The following is a 20,357-nucleotide window of genomic DNA, read 5'->3' as shown; positions in this document are numbered from 1 at the left end:
GGAGACTAGGACCCGTGGGCACAGCCTTAAAATTAGAGGGGGTCAATTCAGAACAGAAATACGGAGACATTTTTCAGCCAGAGAGTGGTGGGCCTGTGGAATTCATTGCCGCGGAGTGCAGTGGAGGCCGGGACGCAAAATGTCTTCAAGGCAGAGATTAACAAATTCTTGATGTCACAAGGAATTAAGGGCTACGGGGAGAATGCGGGTAAGTGGAGTTGAAATGCCCATCAGCCATGATTAAATGGCGGAGTGGACTCGATGGGCTGAATGGCCTTACTTCCACTCCTATGTCTTATGGTCTTACCCATAGAACCTCCCTCCCACCCACCTCCTCTAACCTTACTGAGAGTCTGTAAACTCAGTAAGTTTTCAGGTTTTCTCATTTTTCTTTCCTTTTCTTCTCTTCCTGTTTTGTTCGATGTGGTCTTTCAGATTAGCGGGGTATGGCTGAGAGGGCAGTTGCAAGTTCCTCCTGCAGAATGTGGCAAGTGAGAGACACAACATGTGTCTCTGCTGACCACATCTGCGGGAAGTGAACCCAACTCCAGCTCCTTGAAAACCGAGTTAAGAAACTGGAGTTGGAGCTGGATGAACAGTGGATCGTCCGGGAGGCAAAGAGAGAAAAATTGAGAGGATGTACAGGGAGGTGGTCACTCCACAGACACAGGATAAGGACAGCCGGGTTACAGTCAGGGCGAGGAAAGGGAACCAACAGATAGAGCAGGGATACCCTGTGGCTGTTCCACTCAGCAGCAAGTATATCGTTTTGGATACTGCTGGTGGCGACAGCCTACCAGGGGAAAGCCACAGTTGTCAGGTCTCTAGCACAGAGGTTCAGAAGGGAAGGCAGGAGAATAGAAAAGCTCTAATGGTACGGGACTCAATACTTAGACAGATTGACAGGAGATTTTGAGGACAGGAACAGGACTCCCAGAAGGTATGTTGCCTCCCTGGTGTCAGAATCCAGGATGTCGTCGATTGAGTTTACAGGATTCTGAAGAGGGAGGGTGAGCAGCCAGAAATTGTGGTACATATTGGCACCAATGACAAAGTCAGGAAAGGGATTGAGGATCTGAAAAGTGACTACAGAGAGCTAGGTTAGAAGCTGAAGAACAGGACGAGTAGAGTAGTGATCTCAGGTTTGCTACCGGTACCACGAGACAGTGAGGTGAGTAACAGTCAGCGAGTGCAGCTTAACACGTAGTTGACAGGCTGGTGTAGGAGGGAGGGCTTCAGATACATAGACCATTGGGATGCCTTCTGCGAAAGGTGGGACCTGTACTTGAAGGACGAGTTGCATCTTACCTGGAGGGGCACAAGTGTCCTGGGTGGGAGATTTGTTCATGTGGCTCGGGAGGGTTTAAACTAGTTTGGCAAGGGGATGGGAACTAAAGCTACATATCTGAGAGTGGGGTAGTTGTAGATGGGGTAGTGACAGGATGTAGTGAATCTATCAGGAAGGTTTTTCACTGATGAAACAAAGGGATCGGTTTAAGTGTGCGTGCTTTAACTCAAGGAGTGTCAGAAATAAGAGTGATGAACTTTGAGCATGGATCAGTACTTGGGACTATGATGTTGTGCTGATAATGTGTTGCTGGAAAAGCGCAGCAGGTCAGGCAGCATCCAAGGAGCAGGAGAATCGATGTTTCGGGCATAAGCCCTTCTTCAGGAAATAGGCTTATGCCCGAAACATCGATTTCCTGCTCCTTGGATGCTGCCTGACCTGCTGCGCTTTTCCAGCAACACATTTTCAGCTCTGATCTCCAGCATCTGCAGTCCTCACTTTCTCCACTATGATGTTGTGGCCATAACAGAGACATGGGTTTCACAGGGGCAGGATTGGCTGCTAGATGTTACAGGGTTCAGAACGTTTAAAAAGAACAGGGAGGGTAGAAAAATAGAAGGCTGTAGAGGAAGGTTTGTCTACTGAGTCAGTATGGGTGGAAGTTAGGAATAGCAAGGGAGCAACCACCTCATTGGGGGTTTTCTACAGACCCCCTGATAGCAGTAGGGAGACTGAAGAACTCATAGGCAGGCAGATTCTGGAAAAATGCAGATGTAGCAGGGTTGTTGTAATGGGTGACTTCAACTTTCCCAATATTGACTGGAACCTCCTTACTGCAGATGGTTTGGATGGAGCCGTTTTTGTCAGGTGTGTTCAAGAGGGTTTCCTTACTCAGTATGTAGATAGGCTGATGAGGGGAGAGGCCATTTTGGATTTGGTGCTCAGCAATGAGCCAGGACAGGTGTCAGATCTTGCGGTGAAAGAACACTTTGGTTACAGTGACCACAACTGCCTTACATTTACCATAACCTTGGAGAGGGAAAGGAGCAGTTACCAAGGGAAGATATTTAATTGTGGAAAAGGAAATTATGAAACTATCAGACAGGACTTGGGAAGTACAGATTGGGAGCAATTGTTCCACAGAAAGGGCACAACAGACATGTGCAGACTGTTTAAGGAGCAATTGTTGCGAGTGATGAACAAACTTGCTCCTCTGAGACAGGCAAGATGGGGTAAGATTAAGGAGCCGTGGATGACGAGAACAGAGGAGCTTCTAGTCAAAAGGAAGAAAGGCAGCTTATGGAGGAAGCAAGGATCCAGCACAGCTTTTGAGGATTACAGGCTTACTAGAAAGGAACTCAGAAATGGACTGAGGAGAGCCAGGAGGGGGCACGAAAAAGTCTTGGCAGGAAAGATTTGGGAGAACCGAAAGGCATTTTACTCATACATGAGGAATAAGAGAATGATCATGGAGAAGGTAGGGCCGGTCAGGGATAGCGTAGAGAACCTGTGCGTGGAATCTGAGCAGATAGGGGAAGCCCTAAATGAGCGTTTTGCTTCGGTTTTCACTAAGGAAAGGGACCTTGGTGTGAATGAGAACTTCGAGGAGCTGGGAAATAGGCTTGAACAGATCAAGATTGATGAAGTTGATGCGCTGGAAATTTTGGCAAACATTAAGATTGGTAAGTCCCCAGGGCCCCAACAGATTTATCCTAGGTTGCTCCAGGAAGCAAGAAAGAAGGTTGCTAAGCCACAGGCGAAGATCTTTGCTTCCTCACTCTCCATGGGAGTCGTACCAGGGGATTGGAGGGAGGTGAATGTTGTTCCTCTTTTCAAGAAGGGGAATTGGGAAATCCCTGGCAATTACAGACCAGTCAGTCTTATGTCTGTAGTCAGCAAGGTTTTGGAAAGAATTCTGAGGGATAGGGTTTATGACTATTCGGAAAAGCATAGCGTGATTAAAGGCAGTCAGCATGGCTCTGTGAGGGGCAGGTCATGCCTCACAAATCTTATTGAGTTCTTTGAGGAGGTGACAAGACAGGTCAATGAAGGTCTAGCAGTGGATGTGGTGTATATGGACTTCAGCAAGGCATTGATAAAGTTCCCCATGGTAGGCTCATTCATAAAGTCAGGACGTATGGGATACAGGGAGATTTGGCTGTCTGGATTCAGAATTGGTTGGGTGACAGAAGGCAGAGTGTGGTTGTAAATGGAAAGTATTCTGCCTGGACGTCAGTGGTGAGTGGTATCCCGCAGGGCTCTGTTCTCGGGCCTCTGCTCTTTGTAGTTTTTATAAATGACTTGAATGAGGAGGTTGAGGGTAGGTGTAAATTTGCCAATGATACAAAGGTTGGAGGTGCATTGAGGGCTATTGTAGGCTGCAGCACGACATAGACAGGATGCAGAACTGGGCTGAGAAATGGCAGATGGAGTTCAACCTGGATAAATGCAAAGTGATGCATTTTTGAAGGTCGAACTTGAATGCTGAATAGAGGATTAAAGACAGGATTCTTGGCAGTGTGGAGGAACAGAGGGATCTTGGTGTTCAAGTGCATAGATCCCTTAAAGTTGCCTCCCAAGTGGATAGGATTGTTAAGAAAGCATATGGTGTTTTGGCTTTCCTTAACAGGGGAATCGAGTTTTAAGAGCCGCGAGGTTTTGCTGCAGACCACACTTGGAATATTGTGTCCAGTTCTGGTCGCTCTATTATAGGAAAGATATGGAAGCTTTGGAGAGGGTGCAAAGAAGATTTATCAGGATGCTGCCTAGACTGGAGGGCTTGTCTTACGAAGAGAGACTAACTAAGCTCAAACTTTTCTCTGGAGAGAAGGAGGAAGAGAGGTGACCTGATCAAAGTATACAAGGTAATGAGGGGTAATAGAGTCAATAGCCAGAGACTTTTCCCCAGGGCAGGACTGACTGGCATAATGGGTCATAGCTTTAAGATATTAGGAGAAAGGTATAGAGGAGACATTAGAGGTAGATTTTTTACACAGAGTTGTGAAAGCATGGAATGCGTTGCCAGCGGTGGTGTTGGAAGCAGAGTCATTAGGGACATTTAAGCAACTGCTGGACATCCACATGGGCAGCAGTGAATTGAGGAGTGCATAGGTTAAGTTATTTCATTTTAGATTAGGAATAATCCTCGGCACAACATCGTGGGCCGAAGGGCCTGTTCTGTGCTGTACTTTTCTATGTTCTATGTATGTTCTAGACAGATTCATGAATGGGCAGGGAGCAGTATTTACGAACAAGAGGGACCGTATTGTTGAAGAGGAGAGTGTGAAACAGACTGATAAACTAGAGGAGATACTTGTTAGGAAGGAAGATGTGTTGGACATTTTGAACAACTTGAGGATAGACAAGTCCCCCGGGCCTGACGGGATATATCCTAGGATTATGTGGGAAGCAAGAGAGGAAAGTGCAGTACCGTTGGCAATGATCTTTTCGTCTTCACTGTCAACGGGGGTGGTACCAGGGGACTGGAGAGTGGCGAATGTTGTGCCCCTGTTCAAAAAAGGGAATAGGGATAACCCCGGGAATTACAGGCCAGTTAGTCTTACTTCGGTGGTAGGCAAAGTAATGGAAAGGGTACTGAGGGATAGGATTTATGAGTATCTGGAAAGACACTGCTTGATTAGGGACAGCCAGCATGGATTTGTGAAGGGTAGGTCTTGCCTTACAAGTCTTATTAAATTCTTTGAGGAGGTGACCAAGCATATGGATGAGGATAGAGCAGTGGATGTAGTATACATGGATTTTAGTAAGGCATTTGATAAGTCAGGAGGCATGGGATAGAGGGAAATTTGGCCAATTGGATAGAAAACTGGCTAACCGGTCAAAGTCAGAGAGTGGTGGTAGATGGCAAATATTCAGCCTGGAGCCCAGTTCCAAGAGGAGTTCCGCAGGGATCAGTTCTGGGTCCTCCGCTGTTTGTAATTTTTATTAATGACTTGGATGAGGGTGTCGAAGGGTGGGTCAGTAAATTTGCAGATGATACGAAGATTGGTGGAGTTGTGGATAGTGAGGAGGGCTGTAGTCGGCTGCAAAGAGACTTAGATATGATGCAGAACTGGGCTGAGGAGTGGCAGATGGAGTTCAACCCTGCCAAGTGTGAGGTTGTCCATTTTGGAAAGACAAATAAGAATGCGGAATACAGGGTTAATGGTAGGGTTCTTAGTGAGGTGGAGGAACAGAGGGATCTTGGGGTCTATGTTCATAGATCTTTGAAAGTTGCCACTCAGGTGGATAGAGCTTGTAAGAAGGCCTATGGTGTATTAGCGTTCATTAGCAGAGGGATTGAATTCAAGAGTCGTGAAGTGATGTTGCAACTGTACAGGACTTTGGTTAGGCCACATTTGGAGTACTGTGTGCAGTTCTGGTCGCCTCACTTTAGGAAAGATGTGGAAGCTTTGGAGAGGGTGCAGAGAAGATTTACCAGGATGTTGCCTGGAATGGAGAGGAAGTCGTACGAGGATAGGTTGAGAGTGCTAGACCTTTTCTCGTTGGAACGGCGAAGGATGAGGGGTGACTTGATAGAGGTTTATAAGATGATCAGAGGAATAGATAGAGTAGACAGTCAGAAACTTTTTCCCCGGGTGCAACAGAGTGTTACAAGGGGACATAAATTTAAGGTGAAGGGTGGAAGATATAGGGAGATGTCAGGGGTGGGTTCTTTACCCAAAGAGTGGTGGGGGCATGGAATGCGCTGCCTGTGGGAGTGGTAGAGTCAGAATCTTTGGTGACCTTTAAGCGGCAATTGCATAGGTACATGGATGGGTGCTTAAGCTAGGACAAATGTTTGGCACAACATCATGGGCCGAAGGGCCTGTTCTGTGCTGTATTGTTCTATGTTCTATGTTCTAGATCCTTAGAAAATAGGTGGCAGGTTTAGATAGAGGATCTGGATTGGCAAAGACTTGGAGAGCCAAATGGCCTGTTCCTGTGTTGTAAGGTTCTTTGATCTTTGTTCTAGAATTAATTGAAAGTTTTTGGGATAGTTTCTTAGATCAGCGAGTTAAAGCATGACTCAGTGGGTTTTACTAGCCCTGGTTTTGACCAACAAGATAGGACTAATTACTGACCTCACGATAAAGGTGTCTTGGGTAATAACCACCATGATATTATTGAAGTTTGCATACAGTTTGAGAGAGAACTATTAACTTGAATTTAAACAAGGATGATTATGATGGCATGAAAGCAGAGCTCACGAAAATAAACTGGCAATTAAGTTTCGACATTAGATCAATAGAGATGCAGTGGCAAGCACAGAATAGATACTTTCTGACAAATAAGAAAACTTATAAGGGACAGGCCCACCATCCATAGTTAGAATCATAATATCTTCAAATTTTACAGTACAGAAGGAGGCCATTTGACCCATTGTGTCTGTACTGGTTCCCAAAAGAGCTACTCATCAATCCACTCTCCAGGCCTATCTCCAGAGTCCTCTAGCTTCATTCCTTTCAAATATGTATCCAGCACTCTTTTGAAACCTCCTACGGAATCTGCCTCCACCACTCTCTCAGGCAGAGCATTCCAAATCCTAGCAAGCCTCTGAATAAAGAAGTTTCTCCTCTTCTCACTCCTAGATCTCTTGTTGACAATCTTGAAGATGTGGCCCATAGTGGAAATAGAACATCATTCATTACCTTGTCAAAATTGTTCATAATTTTGAACACCACAATAATGTCATCTCTTAAACTTCTCTGCTCCAAGGAGAACAAGCCCAATCTCTCTAACCTTTCCTTTTTTAAAAAAATCCTTCATTCCTGGTATCATTCTAGTAAATCTCCTTTGTACTCTGCCCAGAGTTTTAACATTCCTTAAATAAGGTGCCCAGAACTGAACTCAAAATTCTAAATGTGGTCTGATTAATGATTTGTAGAGGTATATCATCACTTCCTTTTCTTTAAACTCTATGCCTCTATTTATAGACCCAAGATCCTTTAATCCTTCTTAATAACAATTTCAACATGCCTGGCCAACTTCACAGAATCATGCATGTGAACTCCAAGATCCCTCTGTTCTTGTCCTCCCCTCCAAGTTGTACCATTGACCTGTATTGTCAATCCATACTTCTTTTACCAAAATACATTACCTCACATTTCTCTGCATTAAATTTCATCTGTCAAGAATCTGTCCATCTGACCATGTTGTCAATGTCTCTGAGGTTGCTCAGCATGATCCTCACAATTCACTATTCTCCTTAGTTTAGCATCTAAGAGGCAACTTTTTCACGCAGAGGGTGGTATGAGCTGCCAGAAGATGTGGTGGAGGCTGGTACAATTGCAACATTTAAGAGGCATTTGGATGGGTATATGAATAGGAAGGGTTTGGAGGGATATGGGCCGGGTGCTGGTAGGTGGGACGAGATTGAGTTGGGATATTTGGTCGGCATGGACAGGTTGGACCGAAGGGTCTGTTTCCGTGCTGTACATCTCTATGACTCTATGACTATCTTCAAATTTAGAACTTTCACCTGTAACATCCAACTTCAAATCATTTATATAAATCAGAAAAAGCAAGGGTCCGAATACCGATGCTTGGGGAACACCACTTTCAAATTCTCTCCAATCTGAGAAATATCCATCTATACCAACCCTCTATTTCCTAACCTTCAGCCAACTTCTAAACATCATGTGCCTCCTTTTTCTTTCTTATTTCTCATCAAATCCTTAATAATCCAGTGTACTCTAGCTTTGGATACCCTGTATTTATTTCTCACGGGTGTATACCTAGTTTGCAGTTGAAAAGTGCAGCAAGGAGCAGGAGAATCAATGTTTCAGGCATAAGCCCTTCATCAGCAAGCCCTCGGATGTTGCCTGACCTGCTGTGCTTTTCCAGTGCCACACTTTTCAACTCTGATCTCCAGCATATGCAGTCTTCACTTTCTCCTGGCTGCTGTACCCAACATGTGCCCTATTCATCTCCCTTCTGAAGGTCTCCCATTTTTCAGACACTTTTTATCCACTAAAATGCATATCCAATTAACGTGCTACAGTTCAACTTTTAGACCTGTAAAATCTGACCTTTCCCAGTCTGTAATTTTAATCACTGACTGATTTTTATCCTTTTCCAACTTAATATTGAACCTTATTATGTTGTGATCACTATTTCTGAAATGGTCCCCAAATCTGATGTTCTGCACTTGGCCTGCCTCATTTCCTAGGACAAGATCCAACACTGTCCCTCCCTGGTAGGATTGGAAATATGCTGTTCCAATAAGTTTTCCTGCACACATTGCAAGAATTTCTCCCCTTGCATGCCCCACACTCTACCTCTTTCCCAGCATACTCTAGGATAACTAAAATTGACAATTATGACAATCCGACTTGTCTTTCAGATTTTGATAATCTGTATACAAATGCTCTTTTCTACATCCTCCCCACCATTTGGAGGTCTATAATAAATATCCAACTCCTACCTTACTGTTTCTCAACTCCAACTGCATAGATTCTAGAACTATATCTCATTCAAGGGTAATCATACTATCCTTAACCAAGACTGCTATACCTCTTCTCCTTTTACCTGTTTCTACAAAAAGCCTTATAACCTAGGATGTTAAGTATCCAGTCCTGTTCTGGCTTGAGCCACATTTCTAGTTCTAAATGTTACTATGAGTCACATTTCTGTTAACCAAGAAAGTCAGAGATAGGCACATAATTGTGCAAAGATAGATGGAAGATAGATTGGACAGAATATTAAAAAAAACAAATAATTAAAAGATTAATAAGGAGACAAAAATTAGTACTAGAAAATATAAATAAACAGATAGAGAAAAGTTTCTTCAGACATTTCAAAAAAGTGTTAACAAAATAAGCATTGAATCAGGAGAATATTAAGCTGGGAAATCAGTAATGCAGGATAAAGAGACGGCAGATGAAGTTTGAGTTGATGTTCTATTCCTAGAAATAGCTGTAAATCAGGAATTGAAAGGGAGCAAGGAACTCAAGAAAGTTATAATGACCAGGAAAATAGCACTGAGTAAATTGTTCGAACTGGGGAGAACTTCAGAAGGGAGATGAATAGGCACATGCCCCCAGAATTCCATAGGGTCTTCATAGAACATAGAACAGTACAGCACAGTTCAGGCCCTTCAGCCCTCAACACTGTGCCGATTTTTTATCCGACTCTAAGATCAAACGAACCTGCATACCTTTCATTTTACTATCATTCGTGTGACTATCTAAGAGTCACTTAAATGTCCATAATGTATCCGACTCTCCGACCAATGTTGGCAGTGCTTTCTATGCACCCACTAATCTCTGTGTAAAGAATCCACCTCTGACATCTCCCCTAAACCTACCTCTGACATCTCTCCTAAACCTTCCTCCAATCACCTTAAAATTATGCCGCCTCGTGATCGACATTTCTGCCCTGACTATCCATTCTATCTACACCTCTCATCATCTTGTACACCTCTATCAAGTCACCTCTAACCCTTCTTCGTTCCAATGAGAAAAACCCTAGCTCCCTCAACCTTTCTTCATAAAACATGCCCTCCAGTCCAAGCAGCATCCTGGTAAAACTCATCTGCACCCTCTCTAAAATTCCACATCCATGCTATAATGAGGTGACCAGACAAGTGTGGTCTAACAGGACTCTAACAGGAGTCTATAACTTCACGGCTCTTAAACTCAATCCCCCTGCTAATAAAAGCCAACGCACCATACGTCTCCTTAACAACCCTATCAACCTGAGTAGCAACTTTGAGGGATCTATGGACGTGGAGCCCAAGACCCTCTGTTCCTCCACACTGCCAAGAATCTTGCCTTTAACCCTGTAATCAAATTCGACCTTCCAAAATCAATCACTTCACACCTTTCCAGGTTGAGCTCCATCTGCCCCTTCTCAGCCCAGCTCTGCATTCTGTCAATGTCCCATTGCAACCTACAACAACTCTCCATACTATCCACAACTCCACTAAACTTTGTGTCATTGACAAATTACTAACCCACACTTCCACTTCCTCATCCAATTCATTTATAAAAATCACAAAGAGCAAAGGTTCCAGAACTGATCCCTGTGGAACACCACTGCTCACTGAGCTCCAGGCCTATTACTTGCCATCTACTACCACTCTCTATCTTGTATGGTCCAGACAGCCACATTTCCCTGTATCCCATGCCTCCTTACTTTCTGAATAAGCTTAACATGGGGAACCTAATCAAATGCCTTGCTAAAATCCATACACACCAAATCCACTTCTTTACCTTCATCAACGTGTTTTGTCACATCCTCAAAGAATTCAATGAGGCATGATCTGTCCCTCACAAAGCCATGCTAACTATCTTTCATCAAACTACGCTTTTCCAAATAATCATAAATCCTATCTCTCAGAATCCTCTCCAATAATTTGCCCACCACTGACATAAGAACTAGCTAGTAAAATTGTTGATGCATTGATCTTAATTTTTCAAAACTCATTAAATTCAGGAATAGTTTCTTTAGATTGGAAAATAGTTCATGTAATGGGAGGAGGCAGAAAGTAGGAAACAAGACACTTGGCTTAACATCTGTCATAGGGACATTACAAGCTATTAAAAACTTTATAAAAGGACATTGGGTAAGTGCAAGGTAATCAGGTTTTGCCAACCTGGTTTATCAAACGGATATCATGATTAATTATTGGAGGTCTTTGAAGAAATAACCTGTGCTGTTGATGAAGGTCAACGAATGGATGAATTGTATTTAGATTTCCAGAAGGCATTTGATAAGATGCCACATTAAAGATTATTAAAGAACATAGAAACTCAGTGTTGTGGTAATATATTGACATGGACGGAAGATTAACTGGCTAATAGGAAGTAGACAGTAGGAATATATGAGGCTTTTTCAGGCTGGCAGGATATCATAAAGTGGGTTGCCAAAGAGGTCAGTGCTTGGGCCTCAACTCTTTACAACTTATTGAAATGATTTGGATGTAGGGACTGAAGGTATAGATAGGAAACTGAACTATGAAGAGGACGTATTAAGGAGCTTAAAAAGATAGGTTAACTGAGTAGCTGCCAATGGAGGACAATGTGGGAAAGTATGAAATTGTCCATGTTGGCAGAAAAAATAAAAAGAGCATATTGTCTAAATGTTAAGAGGTTGCAGAGCACTCAGACCCAGAGAAATCTGGGTGTGCAAGTGGATGAATCAAAGCAAGTTAGTGTAAAGATACAGCAAGTAATCAAGAAAACTATTAAAATGCTGTGCTTGATTACGAGGGGAATTACACACAAGAATTAAGTTATACATGGCATTACCTCTGACAAAGGGTTTCCACCCAAAATGTTGACTTTCCTGCTCAAACCCTCCAACCCTGGCAACATCCTTGTAAATCTTTTCTGAACTCTTTCAAGTTTCACAACATCCTTCCGATTGGAAGGAGACCAGAATTGCACACAATATTTCAAAACTAGCCGAACCAATATCCTGTACAGCCGCAACATAACCTCCAAACTCCTATAGGAGAAAGTGAGGACTGCAGATGCTGGAGGTCAGAGTCGGAAGAGTGTGGTGCTGGAAAATCACAGCCAGTCAAGCAGCATCTGAAGAGCAGGAGAACTGACGTTTCAAGCATAAGCCCTTCATCAGAAATAATTCACTCCTGATGATGGTGTTATGTCCAAAGCATGGATTCTCCTACTCCTCAGATGCTACCTGACCGGCTGTGATTTTCCAGCACCAAACTCTCAAGTTTAAATTATACCCAAGATATTAAAACCAAATCGAATTTGATTTTATTGTTTTGACAACATCAGATCAATCAGACGGTACGATGTTGGAGGGGTATAAAGAACACAGGCATTTTGAAAATTGATCAGAAAGAGCAACTGCCATCGATGACCCAAGCAACTACCATAGAGCCGGAGAGCTAACTGCCCATCTAAAATCTTGCTCTCAAAGAAAACACTCTCTATGAAAAGGTATCTTTTCATATAAAATATACTTGCAGAAAAAAGAAAGAAGAGAACCCAGGGAGATCAGCAGCCTGAATACTGAAGACAGCGAAGAAGACAGAGACTGTGTCGTCTTGACTTTAAGTTAATGTAATGTTAATGTGTGTGTTATTGGAACAGCATATTTTTATAGAGTTGGAGTCAAATAGTAAATAGTTAAGGAAAGCGGGGGCTTGGATTTGTGAATAGTTTTGCTTAGTGTTCTTTATTACGAGTTTGGAAAATAAATTGTTATTCTTCCTTAAATAGTGGAATTTAGGAATTCTCTGTCATTCACATTTTAATAGATTACAAGACGAAGTGAGCTTTTCTGGGTGTTTGGTTTTAATTAATAGAAATGTTTGGGTTTTAATTAACAGAAACGTTCAATCTCCGCATTGTAACAACAGTTACGCCATTAGATTACTTAGAGTGTGGAAACAGGCCCTTCGGCCCAACAAGTCCACACCGACCCGCCGGAGCGTAACCCACCCAGACCCATTTCATTTACCCCTTCACCTAACACTACGGGCAATTTAGCATGGTCAATTCACCTAACCTGCACATTTTTGGATTGTGGGAGGAAACCAGAGCACCCGGAGGAAACCCACGCAGACACGGGGAGAATGTGCAAACTCCACACAGAGTGTCGCCTGAGGCGGGAATTGAACCCGGGCCTCTGGCACTGTGAGGCAGCAGTGCTAACCACTGTGCCACCGTGATTTTTATCACTTCCCATTGTTAATAATTTTATATCTAACGTCCCTGATTTAATGCACTAGGAGGTCAAAGAGAAAATGGTGATTTGCAATTAGAAATTGGGCAATAGGGTGTGGATCAGGGCCCCAAATTATAGAGCCAATGAGTTCAGATGGTCTGACCTTTTAAACCCTAAGCTGGAGACCTGGCCAGGATCAATGGCAGTGGAGTGTAAAGAGATGACATGTCTATCTATTGACTATCTAGGCCAAGGGCCAAAAGAGGGACTGCTAAACACATGGGTTAATTTTTTTTTAAGCAGTGAGCAATGCCCAGATGAACCTTGTGCAACTTAAAGACCTAAAGTCTGCAGGAAACTGAAGGAAACTTTGTACAAACAGAGTTGGTACTAATAAAATGTTCAAAAGATGCCTCAGAGGCAGAAGGGATTTACAGACAGGAAGGAAAGAAAAACATTTAAAAGCAATGGACAAACCAAGATGAGGCTAAGGTAAGATTAAGTGGTCCTTGACTGGATGAAGGAGACATTAATGACATTAACCTATGATTTAGTGTAAGCTTCTGTTTATCTTGTATGAAACAAAACTGGAATTCAGATAATGAGATGCTTATGTAGTTAAAAATTATATAAATATTTTGCATTTTTCTCTATTCCTTAGAGTCTTAATCCAGAAGGAATGATGCCCTCCCTGCATTTTGCTTGAATAAGCCTTCATAACTCAGCAATTAATTATTAAAAGTATCCATCACATGGAGATCTGCAAACAAGTTAGACATCTCGAATAATCACAATGGTGTTGCAAAATAAGTATTATTTATTTGTCATGTGTAGTTAGTGCAATAAACTAACCATGTTGATGGTTGGGTAAAACAAAAGATCTAAAGGAGTAATGAGTACAGGGAGAGCTGAGAAAGAAAGAGGTCAGTCACATGTTATCCCAAAACATCTGGTTTGGCTATAACTAACTCATTATCTTCACTATTCTCTGTTTCTCAGGACCAATGTTCTATACAACCAAAGCCATCCAAGGACTTCCAAGGGACTGCTCAAATAAAAACTGAAAAGGGAACTCATTCTCGAAACATTGTGTTTTTCTACTAAGCTCATAAAATTCAAAATTTATAAATTTCTAACAGACCTAAAAACACCTAAAAATACTGCTAAGTCATCAAACATTCTAAGGTAAATAAAAACCCATTAGTCCCGCTAAAGTAGCACTCACAAACTGTTGAAAAGAAATCACCATGGCAACAGAGATGCTTAAAAGTAAACAGAAAACAGAAATGATTTGTCATTAACCCAAAATTCAAAACCCAAATTTAAATGAGTACACGTAGATTAGACAATTAAAACATAGTGGGAAGGTCAGGAAATTAAAATGTTTGTGACAGGATAGACAGCAGGAAATGTTAACTGAAAATCTTTTTTTCATGGTACAAAGTCAAATGTGTGCTGTAAGGAAAAGTAAGCAAATCTGTGTTCAGAAGTAAAATAATTCCACAGAGGCCATTAACTTGGTTTACAGGTGGAGACTTTTTGACACAGTCATAGAGATGTTTAATACAGAAACAGATCCTTTGGTCCAACTCGTCCTACCCTCCAACCAGTCTCACTCGCCAGAATTTCGCCCATATCCCTCTAAACCCTTCATATTCATATTCCCATTCAGATACCTTTTAAATGTTGTAATTGAACCAATCTCCACTACCTCCTCTGGCAGTTCATTCCATACATGCACCACCCCTTATGTCCCTTTTAAAATTTTCCCCTCTCTCATAAATCTATGTCTTCTAGTTTTAGATTGTCCTACTCTGGTTAAAAGACTTTGCCTATTCACCCTATCTATGCCCCTCATGATCTTATAAACTTCAAAAAGGTCACCCCACACTCACTGATGCTCCAGGGAAAAAAAGCCTCAGCCAATTCAGCCTCTCACTATGGATCAAACCCATCAACCCTGGTAAAAATCCTTATAAATATTTTCTGAATCCTTTCAAGTTTCATAATATCTTTCCAATAGCAGGGAGATAGAATTAAATGCAGTATTCCAAAAGTTGCTAATGGCTCATATTTAACCAGGATGGGAAACCTGCGGCCTTAACGCCGCATGCGGCCTTCTCGGTCATTGTGTGTGGCCTTTTTAATGAATCTAAATTTTGCCGAACAAATCTTTTATTTTTTATTAATATGTTTTTTTGTCCTTTATTATTTTTATTTTAATCTTGAAATGAATGTATTTAAAATACCAGAGAGTAAAAGAAAATTCAACGAAATAATCCTCACAGACTGACCGCCACAATTAAAAAATTGTTAAGTCATAAGGCTCCTAAAGAACTACAGATGGAATTGATTGAGCTCTCAGAAGATGACATTTTAAAGTCCTTATTTGACGCTAAGAAAGATCAGATTGAAATATGGAAAAATGCAACAGAATACCCATGCCTTCGGCAACATGCACGAAAAATGCTTTCTTGCTTTTCAACCACTTATTGCTGCCAACCTATATTCTCCTACTTAACCAAAATCAAAATGCCCTTAAGGTCACAAATGACGGATACCCATCTAGAGGATCAGCTAAAACTGCTGACCTCCATGCTGCAACCAAATATTCAAATGCTTTCCTACAAAAAGCAGTCACAACAAAGTCATTAAAAGGTTAGTTAACTTTTGAGTTAACATTTTTTTTCTTTTTTTTAAGGTAGTTAGTACATTGTAGTTAGACTTTCACAAAATAATGTGAATTTTGATGAATATATAATTGAAATTTCTTGGATGCAGCCTTAATAGATTACAACTAACATAATGCGGCCTTCCAACATGAAAAGGTTCCCCACCTCTGCACTAGACTGTGATCAGCAGTACACTGATCCAGCTCTCTCAAAGCCATCTTCCAGAGTGAACAGATCCTCTGACACTCCTGTTTCTTTATTTTTTTTGCAGCACATGTGTGCACACACACTGGTCCAGCTCCCTCAGAGCCAGCTCTCAGAACAGGATGGACACTCCTGTTTATTTTTTTTTCTTCCTTCCTCTCAGAGCTCTCTGGATGTGGTGTAGCTGGCCCAGGGACAGTCCCCTTCCCCTCTGACACCTTCAAGGAGGAGAGTCCTTGCACACACACTGATCCAGCTCCCTCAGAGCCAGCTCTGAGTGAACAGGATGTCTGACACTGCTGTTTATTTTTAATTTTTTTTTCTTTTTTTACCCCCACACTACCGCCTAACTACGGTAGTGCTTATTTTTTTCCCCAGCACCCATGTTGTGTGTGTGCAGCTGTGAGACACAGTGAGAGACAAGGTGCACGAAGCTTTATTCAAATTTCCACTACCAGGAAGAAAGGAAACACCCGAGTGGCCAGTGACACTCCTGTTTATATCTGTCAGGCAGGGCTCCCTGATTGGACCAGATTCAGAATCAGGGAATTCATATTCTATAAGGTCCAGCTGCTGACCTCATTACAATCCTACAGGTAGTGAATGTTCAGTTAGGTCCTATCCAAAAACAAAGGAAACAACTGAGGTTTAAAAAATTTGCAAAGAAACAAGGTACAAAGTAAGGGCAGAAGTTATGGAATTATACAGTTATATACTACGTAAATAAACTTCAGTCCAACTCATTTGCACTGACCAGACAGTCCAGTTTGGCCTTGTCCCATTTGCCACCACTTGGTCCCTATCCCTTTAAACCTTTCATATTCATCTATCCATGCAGAGGCGTTTTAAATGTTGCAATTGTACCCATCTCCATCATTTCCTCTGGCAGCTCACTCCATACATACACAACCCTTTGCGTGAAAAAGTTACCCCTCAAATCCTTTTTAAATCTTTCCCCTCTCACCTTAAACCTATGTTCTCTAGTTGTGAACTCCCCTACTCGAGGAAAAACCTTGGCTATTCATCCTATCCCTTTTACAAATCTCTACAAGGTAACCTTTCAGTTTCAGTGCTACAAGGAAAAAAACCCAGCCGACTCAGCCTCTCCTGAGAGCTCAAACCCTCCAGTCTCAGCAACATCCTTCTATATCTTCTCAAGTTTAGCAACATTCTTCCTCTAGAAGGGTGGCAAGAATGCAGTATTTCAGAAGTGGCCTCATCAATGTCCTACACAGCCGCAATATGAAATCAGAACTCCTACACCCAATGCGTGCTAAATGCTTTCATCACCTATTTAGCTGCAACGCTACGAGGATGCTTTGCTCAGCAACATTCCCTGGGGCTCTACCATTTACTGTAAAAGTCCTTCTCTCATTTGCCCACACCAAAATGCAACACCTCACATTTATCTAAATTAAACTCTATCTGCCACTCCTTAGCCTATTGGCCCATCTGATAAAGTTCCAGTTCTACTCTGAGATAATCTTCTTCACTGTCCACCATACCATCTAATTTGATATAATCTACAAAGATATTGACCATACCTCCTACATTCACATGCAAATCATTTATATAAATGATGAAAAATAATGGATCCGGTAGTACACCTTTGGTCACAGGCCTCCAGTTCGAAAAACAATCTTCCACAACCATCACTTTGTGATGTAAAATTGTTGAAGTCAATGGAGAATCCAGAATGCAGTAAAGCGCCAGTCAAAAGATGCTTCTATTGAGGTTCATTAGAACTCTCCAGCAGACCAAGGTCAGAACAGTCATAGTGAGAACAAGGTGAAAAATTAATGTTACAGGAAGCATAGGGTCACGTTTATCAACTAAATGGAGCTGGCTCAAACAATGGACACCCAATTTATGTTTAATCTGCCCAATGTAGAGGGAACCACATTATGAACAGCAAAAAACTGTACCCTAACTTGGGAGATTCACAAGTAAATTGCTGTTTCACTTGGAAGGATCATTTGGGGCCTTCAATGGTGGGAAGGGTAAACGTAAAAGGGAAGAATCACAATAGGGTCCCCTTGTACATACTTTCCACCCCATCACCATGCATAATCCTCTGGCAATTGTAATCCAGTAAGCTTCCACCAGTAAAACACTATTTTCCCTTCCCCTTTCAGCATTCTCAAGGGACCATTTCCTCATGGCCATCTGGTTCACTGCTCACTCACCCAAAATATCCTGTTCTTTTCCAAGGGCATGTTTCCATGCAAAATCAGGAAATGCAACATCTGCAGCTTAGGGAAGAAGATGCTTAGGAGATTCAGAAGAGAAAGACAAGGTCATGGAATTGCTCAGTGCAGAGAATGAGAAGACAGTATCAAGAATGCCTAAGGAAGAAACAAAGGGCTAATAGTTAATGTTGAGCACAATACAAGTGAGGTAGAATACAGATATCCCCCACTATCCAAAAGTAGAGCGTTCCTATGAAACCTTTTGTAAGACAAAATAGTGTAAAGTGAAGCATTAATTAATATGGGAAAATGTTTTGCCTTTTTGCATAAAAGCGAAAAATCCTCTTCGGATTTCTTTCAGTCAGCGAAAACACGTACACGTACCTGTAGGTCTTTCACAAAAGCAAAGTGGCATAAAGCAAACTATCGAAAAGCGGGGAATACCATAATGGAAATCTACAGGTAAACATAAAAATGGACTGGTAAATAAGGATAACTTCATCACCGATTAAATTTTGGCAAGGCTGGTGGTGGATAGTGAAGACAGAGTGAAATCTTTTGCAGGGGCAACTCACTGCACCTATAAGCTCAGTTTTAGCAACGGAAAACATGCCACTGCAAACATCCTTTTTTTTTAACAAATGATTGGACAGTTCAGAGAGAAGTTCAAAGAGATTGGTCACTATTTTCCTGTCACATTCCATGAGAGTAGTGACAAATAGATTGAGCATACCACAGAGTGATTGGTGATGTTCGCCTCCAGCAGGCTCCATGGTCAAAAATATCAGTGAGAAAGGAAATGGGGTGCTCGGTGTTGCAACAGGTTTCATGGAGGATTGTTTAGAGAACATCAGGAATCACAGAATGCGTCTGATACAGAGATTATTTTAAGGGAGGAACACAATCTGGAATGGCTAAGTTATGAAAGGAAAAGGACTGATTTACAAAAATAAACCAACAACCCTTCAAATCAAAGACTGACCTTGTATTTTGCGGCTGTTTGTCCGACAAAAGCTGAATATTGACCCAGCGCTGAGATACACGTTTGAGGGCTAGCACAAGAGTTTGCAATTGGATAATTTAAACTCTGTAGATTTTTCGGCAGCAAATTCTAAACGTTTTCCTTTAACTCTTTCACAGAATGCTTCAAATTACTTACGGTGAAATTGAGAAATTGTTAAGGAAAGAAGGTCAGTGCTGTTCTAATGGTAAAAACCTTGCCATCAGTGTTTTCCGATTAAGGATATTTCCCAATTGCAGGAAAACAACAAAAACTGCGTGCGGCTTTGGCGCCAAACTCTTTCAGCTCGAGCTGCATCCGTTAAGAGGGCGAGCGTGCGCTGAATGTTGCCCCGTGCGCCCCCAACACGTACGCTCACTCAGCTCGCATGACCAACCCCTTCCAGCCGGACGGCCTACTACCCCTCTGTCACTTCCACCACACTCACTCAGACTGTACAGAACCCCGTCTCCACTCAGTCTCTCGACGCCCCTCCTCCCATTCACATTCAATCAGACTGTCTTCCATGCTCAGTCATACTGTCCATCCACCTGGCGAAAGCGAGGACTGCAGATGCTGGATATCAAGAGACAAGAGTGTTGTGCTGGAAAAGCACAGCAGGTCGGACAGCATCAGAGAAGCAGGAAAATCGACGTTTCAGGCAAAAGTCCACCTACCTGTCCATTCAGACCGTGTACCACCCCTCACTCCTCAACTCAGACTGTCCACAATCCTCACCACTCAGACTGTACATCACCCCCTTACCCCTCAACTCAGACTGTCCACTACCACTCTACATTCGAACTGAACACTACACACATGCTTTCACTGTACATCAACCGACTCTCCACTCAGACTGTCCCCAAATTTCACTTCACTCTCAGGCAGACTGTCCCAGACGTCTCTCCATGAACCAATATTGTATGCAATCCATATTGACACAAATTTAGATTGTACATAAATGCAGATTACACTGACCCAAAGTATAGACATCCAGCAAGTATAATCAATATTTTTACAGCATAGCAAGAAACCCTTCAGCCCATTGTATCCACACCAGTCATTAGACAATCATCTATTCTATTTCCATTTCCCAGCACATAACTCATAACCTTCTATGCTACGGTATTTCAAGTGTTCATCTAAATAGTTCTTAAATGTCTTGGGAGTTCCCACCTCTATCACCATTATTAGGGACTGCCAACTAACTTCTCTCCACACGGGAATGTACTATACCCAAATCTGTCCATACTAATTCAAAGTGGAGTTGCAGGTAAATAGGATAGTGAAGAAGGTGTTTGGTATGCTTTCCTTTATTGGTCAGAGTATTGAGTACAGGAGTTGGGAGGTCATGTTGC

At 42.2% G+C, this 20,357-nt stretch overlaps 1 protein-coding gene across 1 annotated transcript in view; it reads right to left on the bottom strand.

Annotated features, from left to right (window-relative positions):
* Nucleotides 1–19,297, bottom strand: part of LOC148147014 (mucin-6) — an 85,323-nt gene extending 66,026 nt beyond the window's left edge. The window contains exon 1 of the mRNA XM_087996205.1: nt 19,159–19,297. The gene's annotated coding sequence lies outside the window, so the exon portion shown is untranslated. The remainder of the gene's footprint in view (nt 1–19,158) is intronic.
* Nucleotides 19,298–20,357: the final 1,060 nt, after the last annotated feature.

Source organism: Chiloscyllium plagiosum, unplaced genomic scaffold, assembly GCF_037043375.1.
Source record: "Chiloscyllium plagiosum isolate Xiang-an unplaced genomic scaffold, Cpla_swu_hap1 HiC_scaffold_18, whole genome shotgun sequence".
NCBI classification, from domain to species: Eukaryota; Metazoa; Chordata; class Chondrichthyes; order Orectolobiformes; family Hemiscylliidae; genus Chiloscyllium; species Chiloscyllium plagiosum.
This window is presented reverse-complemented; position numbering and strand designations above follow the sequence as displayed.